Source organism: Clytia hemisphaerica, unplaced genomic scaffold (assembly GCF_902728285.1).
Source record: "Clytia hemisphaerica strain Z4C2 unplaced genomic scaffold, Clytia hemisphaerica genome assembly, whole genome shotgun sequence".
NCBI lineage: Eukaryota > Metazoa > Cnidaria > Hydrozoa > Leptothecata > Clytiidae > Clytia > Clytia hemisphaerica.
In genome coordinates, this window is record NW_027103906.1 from 17,824 (window position 1) to 25,699 (window position 7,876).

The 7,876-nt window shown below is 34.1% G+C and overlaps 1 long non-coding RNA gene across 1 annotated transcript; it reads right to left on the bottom strand.

Annotated features, from left to right (window-relative positions):
• Positions 1–1,593: 1,593 nt before the first annotated feature.
• Positions 1,594–7,590, bottom strand: LOC136809026 (uncharacterized). The gene is made up of 4 exons (XR_010846940.1): positions 7,515–7,590; positions 5,823–5,876; positions 5,210–5,240; positions 1,594–1,948 (listed from the first exon to the last, which is right to left on the bottom strand). It is a non-coding gene; the product is annotated as an uncharacterized lncRNA (long non-coding RNA).
• Between the last annotated feature and the right edge of the window lie 286 nt (positions 7,591–7,876).

Sequence of the window (7,876 nt, forward strand, 5' to 3'; positions counted from 1 at the left end):
CAGAAAATGAAGAAGAAGAAAATGAGGAAGAAGAAAATCAATTTACTCAATAATTGTGCTAGAATTATCATTTTCACACGAGTGATCGAGATTTTTCAAAGAAATTTATTCCATTGAAGGATACAAGTCTATCACTGGTTGACTTTAAAACCATCAAAAAATTGAAAATATGTATTTTTTGACTGAATGAATATTTTTTGATTTTTTTTCTCGCATTTATAACGTTCTAAGATTAAACAATTTCTGATATAAAAATGAAGATCATGGCATTATTCTACAAGAAATTGATTTTCTTCTTCTTCGTTTTTTTTCTTTTTTAATAATATTAAAATATTCCACTCCGGATTATCTTTTTAACGAGCACAAGACCGCTATATAATTTGAATTCTATCAAAAGTTATAACCTTTTTTGTCTCCGCTGCAAATTATATTGAGACAGACTTTAATTTGTATTTTTACCAGAAATTTTATCATATGAATGTAGAGCGAACTTTTGGAAAGATAGTGTGAAATTTCTTTCTCGGAGGAATAGGTAATCGGGCAAACTTATCTAGAGCTGAGAAAATATCACATGAGACGTAAAAGCTATTACTAGAAAAATACATCACCAAAAGCCGGCAAATCAAACATAAAAGTTTCTTAGTTGTAAAAAAAAACCACTTCAAAATTTGTCTGTGAAGCAGCCACTTGTGAATAAGTGCCTTAGCTGACAAAATGTTCCTAAAAATATATTATTAAATCAACAACAGCTTTGAAACATGAGAAAGTTGTGTGAGCCGAAAAGCCTCTCTCGTCTGGAAATCGACATTTGACCTAGACTAAGGTATAGTGGAGTGCAAATCACTATCTAAGAAAAAGATTTCTCAGGTTGCGAAAAATTTGCCAGCCGGTACATCCCGAGAACTCTTTACTTTGGCACTTTTTACGTATTCTTTTCCAGTTGTAAACTCTGTACCATTACACGCTAATTTTAGAATGATATACTTTATAAAAATATTCATGATGTAATTGGCCAAAAAATTAAGAAAATGCTAAAAATATCACCATCACGGAATATAACAACTGAACCTAAGAATGACATTTTAAGGACGTTTTAACCTGTAAATTGCCAGCTATACCTCAGTAAAGCCCAATAAGCTTTCACAAAAATGTCTCTACGACTCTGTGATTTCTACAATCTCATCAATCTGAGGTTGTAGTAAGAAAACATTTTAGCCTCAAATATTCCTTTTTTTAAATACTTTTAAAGTATTTTTGTCAAAGGTTGTAGTGCTCTGAGGCTCAGATTATCCTTCAAAGGGGCTCCTTAAAACGCTTTGGCAAAGCGAGCAAAAAAGTGTTCGACATTTTTCATTTAACTGATTGGAAGAGCACTTCTTCTCATTCACAAAATTGAACCAAATAATTTTTGTTTCTTCTGTTAATATTATTTTTCATATTTTTCAATAGAAAAAAAAAAAGAATTCAAATTTGACTGTATTATTATTTTCAAGCGCCCGAAAGTTGCATCGATACTTACAAAACTTACAAATAAAGTATGGTTTTTTCTCATGCACAAATGAAATCAATCAAAAAGGATAGTCGTGCGCTATGTAAAGGTAAAAAACTCCGATTCCCCGGGTATTCGCATCTTTTAAAATGAAAATGTCAGAGTGAAGCTAGATATTTACATTGATAAGGTCTCTAATAAATCATAATCATAAAAATCCTACATTGTTGAAAATGAAATATATCTAAAAAATAAGTACATTAAAAAATAAATAATAAAGAATATGCATATCATACCATTTTAAACAAAGGCGGTGAGAAGGCGGATATCCAGGCGTAGACGTACTTCTCAGATAATTTCATCGACCGTGGGTAGACCGCGACTGATTACATATTTACCTTTTTGGAATTGGGCGATGTATAATTTGCATTTCACTCCATCTGTTTTACTCACCCACACCTAGCACAAATAGATACAATTACTAAATGCTTTGTGAATATTTAGGAGCAATGACCGAGTGGTCTAAGACATCAGCGGGACAATACAGGGGCCCCCTATTCGAATCCTCGCTCCTTCCAATGTTCTGGCTGGCCGTTGACCTGCAACAACAATCTAAAAAGTACCTAACTATCTAGCTATAAATCTAATTATCTCTTTACAGCTTAGATACAGCTTATGTACATAAGAGTTAGCACTTGCTCAAAATTGATACCACCGTGTGTATGCCATTCAATTCCCTCTACGGGTTGAAGAAACCAACTCAAAACACCCTAATATCACGAAAACTCCCTAATATCACGAAAACACCCTAATATCACGAAAACTCCTCCCAATTTCTCACTTTTTATTTTACCAATGTTACAACTGTACTATTCAGATTCTAAGCAGAATTATTCGACCGATTCCGTAAGATGTAAGTGGCACTTGATTGCTTAAATCTGACTAATTCTTTATTAAGAGGCAATTTACAAAGTGAAACATATGGAAACAGACTGTTGGAAAAATATTTTGGCGTCTGCCGCTTGAGTCTTTTAATAAACTAGTTTTTTTTAACGTCGTAAATAGTTCAGGCGGGGACGTCTTAAACATGTGGACAAAAATTTTGCAATAAGGTTGGTGAAACTCGGATGTTCTTAATACTCTTTGCGTCACACAAGACGGAAAAAGGTTTTTCATGATTCATTGATGGCACTTGGAAGATTCAATTTTGGTCATCTTCCTAAATCGTTCGAATGATGTTATGAAGAGCCTCAAGAGTGTCTTTAAAGAGGTTGTTTACTAGACACAGGAACCTGGTTCAAAAGACTACGCGTTGAAGCATGAAAAGTAGTAGACAATGCTATCGTCCGTGTAATACAGTTGACGCTCTCTAATTCGACGTTCTACTATTCGATAGGCTCCCTTATTCGATGAAATTTAAAATCCCCGTCAACAAGAAACTCTTATAAACGACGCTCCCTTATTCGATAAGCTCCCTTATTCGATGAAAATCCAATTCCCCTTGAAGATCGAATTAGAGAGCGTCATGTTTACATTGATCTGAAAAGACATTGAGCCCCTCCGACTTTTTTTCGCCCGCGCGGACAAAATTTCCGCCCAACTGCTAATTTGTGTGTTTGAGGTTATTCTTTATTTTTCGAAATCGTCTTAGACTATAGCATAGTCTAGAAAAGTAGAAACTTTATCATCATATTAAGGATAGAGCAATATTCCTAAGCATGATAGTCAAGAGTCGGGAATTCGGACGATGAAACAACGTGTTTATGGTGAATTTCAGACGACATGAAGGATTTTATGAAGGAAATGAAAGAAGAAAAAGAGTTAAAAAGTTACATATTGTTACACAAGGACCCAGTGGCGTGTGCTGAAACCAGCATTAAAATGTCTGGTCACGAACAAGCCATTCAACCCAATGAAGGCGGATATCAAACTGGGTGCACGAACGAAACCCAGACGTCTGAAAAAGCTCACACGAAAATCTTTTAAAACCGTTCCCCTAGACAGGCACATTATTCACTTTCGAGAAAAGAATTGGACATCTTATTCTCATTTGAATGAAAAGAAGTTCACACATCGTACCATGTCTGAGTAATATTTGTCTTCCAGTGGAAAAAACTTCTAAGCTCTAACAAGGGGATGGGTCTTTAAGGTCTTTACAGTAAGAGAACAGGGGAAGGGGGAGGGTGAAATTAACAGTGGATCTATTCGGGAGGATGAAAGATAAAAGAAAGTAGCAAGGTACGCAAGATAAGAGAAAATTTAAAAAATTTCAACATCTTGTGACAAAGATCATAGGCTATTTACGTGCATCAAAGTACATGACTTGCTACCAATGTTGGATGGTGGTTACAAACTGAACGTCAAAATTCAAGACAAACGAGGATTGATTAATTTCAAATTTGAGGGTCTTTTGTTGTTGTATTGAACTTTTAATACATGCCAAAAATTTCCCGTTTTGAAGATTTTGTCCATAAAAGCGAGCTGAGTGCTTGTTGCGTGGTATCACATTAGATAATTTTCGACAAGCAAACAAGGCTAAAAAAGCATCTCTTCATGATTTAAATGAAAATTGACATTCATCATCAATATTTTTATGTACCATCATAAGTGATGACACTTTGTCAATCATTACGTAATTTGTTTGCGTCCAAATTGATAGTACAGTAGTAAACAAACTAATGAATGAAAGTAAAAAACAAAATGCAGAAAAAATTTCTCCACTACTTTCACATGAGCACGTACAATGATTGAATGAAACCTCAGCTTACACACCATATACTATTACATCACATATCTTCTAAATCAAATATGCTCCAAGCTTTTCTCATTCATTTTTTAGACAAACCTGCGCATACTTTCCACTCCACCCTAGCTAGATGGTGGGGTAAACGGTTTTCTAAAAAAGTCAAAAAGGGTGGGTTTACAGGGATTTCTTGGCTTATGGCGGGGTTGGTGGCAAAGGGTGGGGGCCTTTTTCGAGGGTGGGGTTGAAGACTTTTTCCTTGTATTTTTATATCATGTTTTGTTTTCTTTTTAATGATTTTTAATCATAGTTTTTCTACTAACGGTTTTTGTCTGGCTAAACTTTGTTTGCATAGACTTACTTTGTGAAATAACGCTTAGAAAACATTCTAGAAATTATTTTTGGATATAGACTTTTTTCCTCCATATTCTCTAGGAGTTCTATCTCCTGAAATAATTCTGCAAGATAATGAAAAATTCAAACATTTTTGTTATTTTAGTATAAATATAAAAAAACTGGACTAACTCTGTTAGGGTTAGGAAATCTAATAAAGTTAAGTGAAAAACGAAGACACCCCATAAGCGGTAAATTCCTAGAGAAAAATATTCCAAGCATCAGAAAAGTGGGCTTTTTCAGAAATAGTCCGTGCCCCCCTGTTGAGGATATCGGATATCCAGGGGATCAAATATCTACAAGGGAGCGCATATCCAGGAAGTAAAATGTCTTTTCATGTAAAAAATACGATATCCAGGGGTAAGCATCTTTATAAGAGAGGATATCCAGGGGGTTGAGCATGTTTTTAAGGGTGGATATCCAGGTTGTTTTTACTAATAAAGTAGGCTCAGGGGGTTCGATACTTCGAAAAATCAATATCCTCAACAGTGGGGGTAAATTTTTTTTCTGGAAAAGCCCATATATTCCAAACATGATTTTTCATACAACGAGAAAAGAAAACTTGGGTAGAAAATTAAACTTACTTCGCCTGTGTTGATGCCAGCAATGGTGACTCTGTAAACGTGAAATAAAAGAATTCATGTGTTAGGATTTCTATATTCCACAATATTAAACATTCTTCAAAATCATATTATTATCATTTACAAAAGGCAATTGTCGTAGCACTTGGCTATCATAAAATGTTGTAATTCTTTCCTCATTTTAAACATAGAATATTCCTTTCTGAAATTAGAATTGATTGCCTTTGGCCTTGGACTGTTTTAAAACAGAGCGTGGGACTAAAACGTCTCATCGTGGCCAGGAAAACCACAGCGTGGGTATTGGAATTTCAGGAGAGTGTCTTCATCAATGAATCAAACAGTCTCGTCGTCTTTCCATTGCAAAATAACTACCCTGTGTTGTTTTTTCCATTTATAATAAACATTCCCGTTATAACAAGAGTGGGATTTGGATGCGAGGATGAAAGGTGTATTATTGTAGAGCAATATAGAAAGCACTTTATGTCCAGTAGACATTTTTGCCAACAGTTCGCAAGAGAAGGACTTTGCGCAGTGTCTTGAACTTGGCAGTGCACTTTTAATAGTATCTGGTGAACGAAATGATAGAGTTTCGAAAGATGAATGAAATTTGACTCACTGCACAGGAGAATCGATTCGATTATCTAATACCACGCTGTCACCTTTCTGGAACCTGAAAAAAAAAAATCCAAGTATCTATACAGAGGTTCTGAAAAGATAAATTGTAAATCAGCGGAAATGAATGTTACTATTACTAGCGAAATTTCAGGCCTAAATGGCGTCATTTTAGAGCCTATCTTATTCATGATATTCATGACGTAATGTTTCTACGAAAATACTCCGGTTTTAGCCAGTAGTGGCAAATTTAAACTAGACAAAAGTTGTATAAAATTTGCCATCATGAATTGTTAAATGATAATTTTGAATTTAATCTTTCATCTCTTAAATCAAGACATAAATGATAAAGTTCTTGATCAGTTTTTAATTCTATTTAGAAAAGGTTTAAAGAATATATATCTTATCAAGTGCAAGTGCGCTAAATTCAAGAACTTAGAATAATGCCAATTAATTATTTCAAAAATGGAATGCTTATTTTGAGACTTGTGTTTTGATGACCATATTATTACTGTACTATAATTTCAAGTATTGGGAACTGTGGGTGGCATTTAGTTTTTTGTTGAGACCTTTTTCTATCAATAATATTTGTTATTCAACATGTAGTTCTAGAGCTTTGTTACTCACCGCATTAAACATTACTCAAAGATTTGAGCAAACAAGGTCTTTAGGATTATTACCTAAAGTTGACTAAAAATAGTTCGCCATTCTTAAATGCCAGTCTTTTTCTATCCCTCTAGATTTTGACCCCAAAAAAATCTTTATTTTTGTTAATAGAAAGGCTAAATAATTCCGAATTTTTGTCAAATTGAAAAAAAGTGAACATTAATAACACAATCAGTGATCATGTGACTCCTCCCTTGGCAAAAGGGAAAGTTTCGTTTGGCAATAAAACTAACAAACATTCAAAATGCAGACAGCCACAAAAAATAACGAGAAAAAAATTGGGGCAACAATTGTGCCAGATTAAATAAGGAGCCACTTGATAAAGGAAATAAATACATAGGTATTTGCAACATAAATTATTGAGCTTGTCATGGGCAAACAAAAACAAGTTTGATATGTGACGATAGCAGTAGTGACCTAGCCCTGCCCACAACACAATGAATGTTGGTTGATAATAAGTGGACCAACTTCAATTTAAACAGAAATTGAATTAAATTTAAAAGATTTCAGAATGAGAACAATAATGAACTTTTTCACCGATCTGGTAGATAAATGACGGTAAAAATCTAATAAAGGTATATCTCTACGAAATCTTTGTTCCTTGTCAACTAGGAAAGAAAATTAGACTGGAGTCATTTATAAGTTTATAATGAATGCTATACAGTAATATAGATGTTATACGATACGCGTTTTTTCATAAGAAAAACTACATAAAGGCTTCGATGGCCAGAATGTTAAGAACAAGTTAAGAACATTTTTGCTTTGAGAACTCAAAAACACCCGATTTCTTAGGAAAATGGAAAAAATACCCACAAAATGTGGAAATAAGAACATGTTAAGAACATTTAAAGCTTAAAGCTCAAAAAGTTAAGAACATCGGAAGACTTCAAAAATTTTGGATCTTCTTAGAAAAAAAAGGTGTAATGCCATAACTGTTAAAGCATGACGTTAGCTTATTAAATCATAATGATACCCTGCTTTACCTTATAGTTAACTAGCAGTAGACAAGGTTTATCATCAATTTTCTTACCATTCATTTTCGTAGAAGAATTTTCCATCTTCGTAACGGGCTGTAATGAGTGGATCGCGGTCTTGTGACGACAGTTCTGATTGAAAAACAAACGAAAATCCTAAATTATAATGTGTTAGAATTTGAATGTATTATACAATGAACCTGCGGCGCTTCGCATAACGTTCAATCTTGATGTAGCCTTCCTCGTGGCCACCGCAAGGCTTTTTGGTGGACTAGATGACTCGATTAAAAGAGGACTCAAATCTAAGTGATTCAAATTTATCAATAAGTTCAGTCAGAAGTAGACCTAGTTAAATGTTGATGTCACATCTTCTTGAGATTTCATAAACGTTGAACATTAAAATCAACGTTGTGCCCGA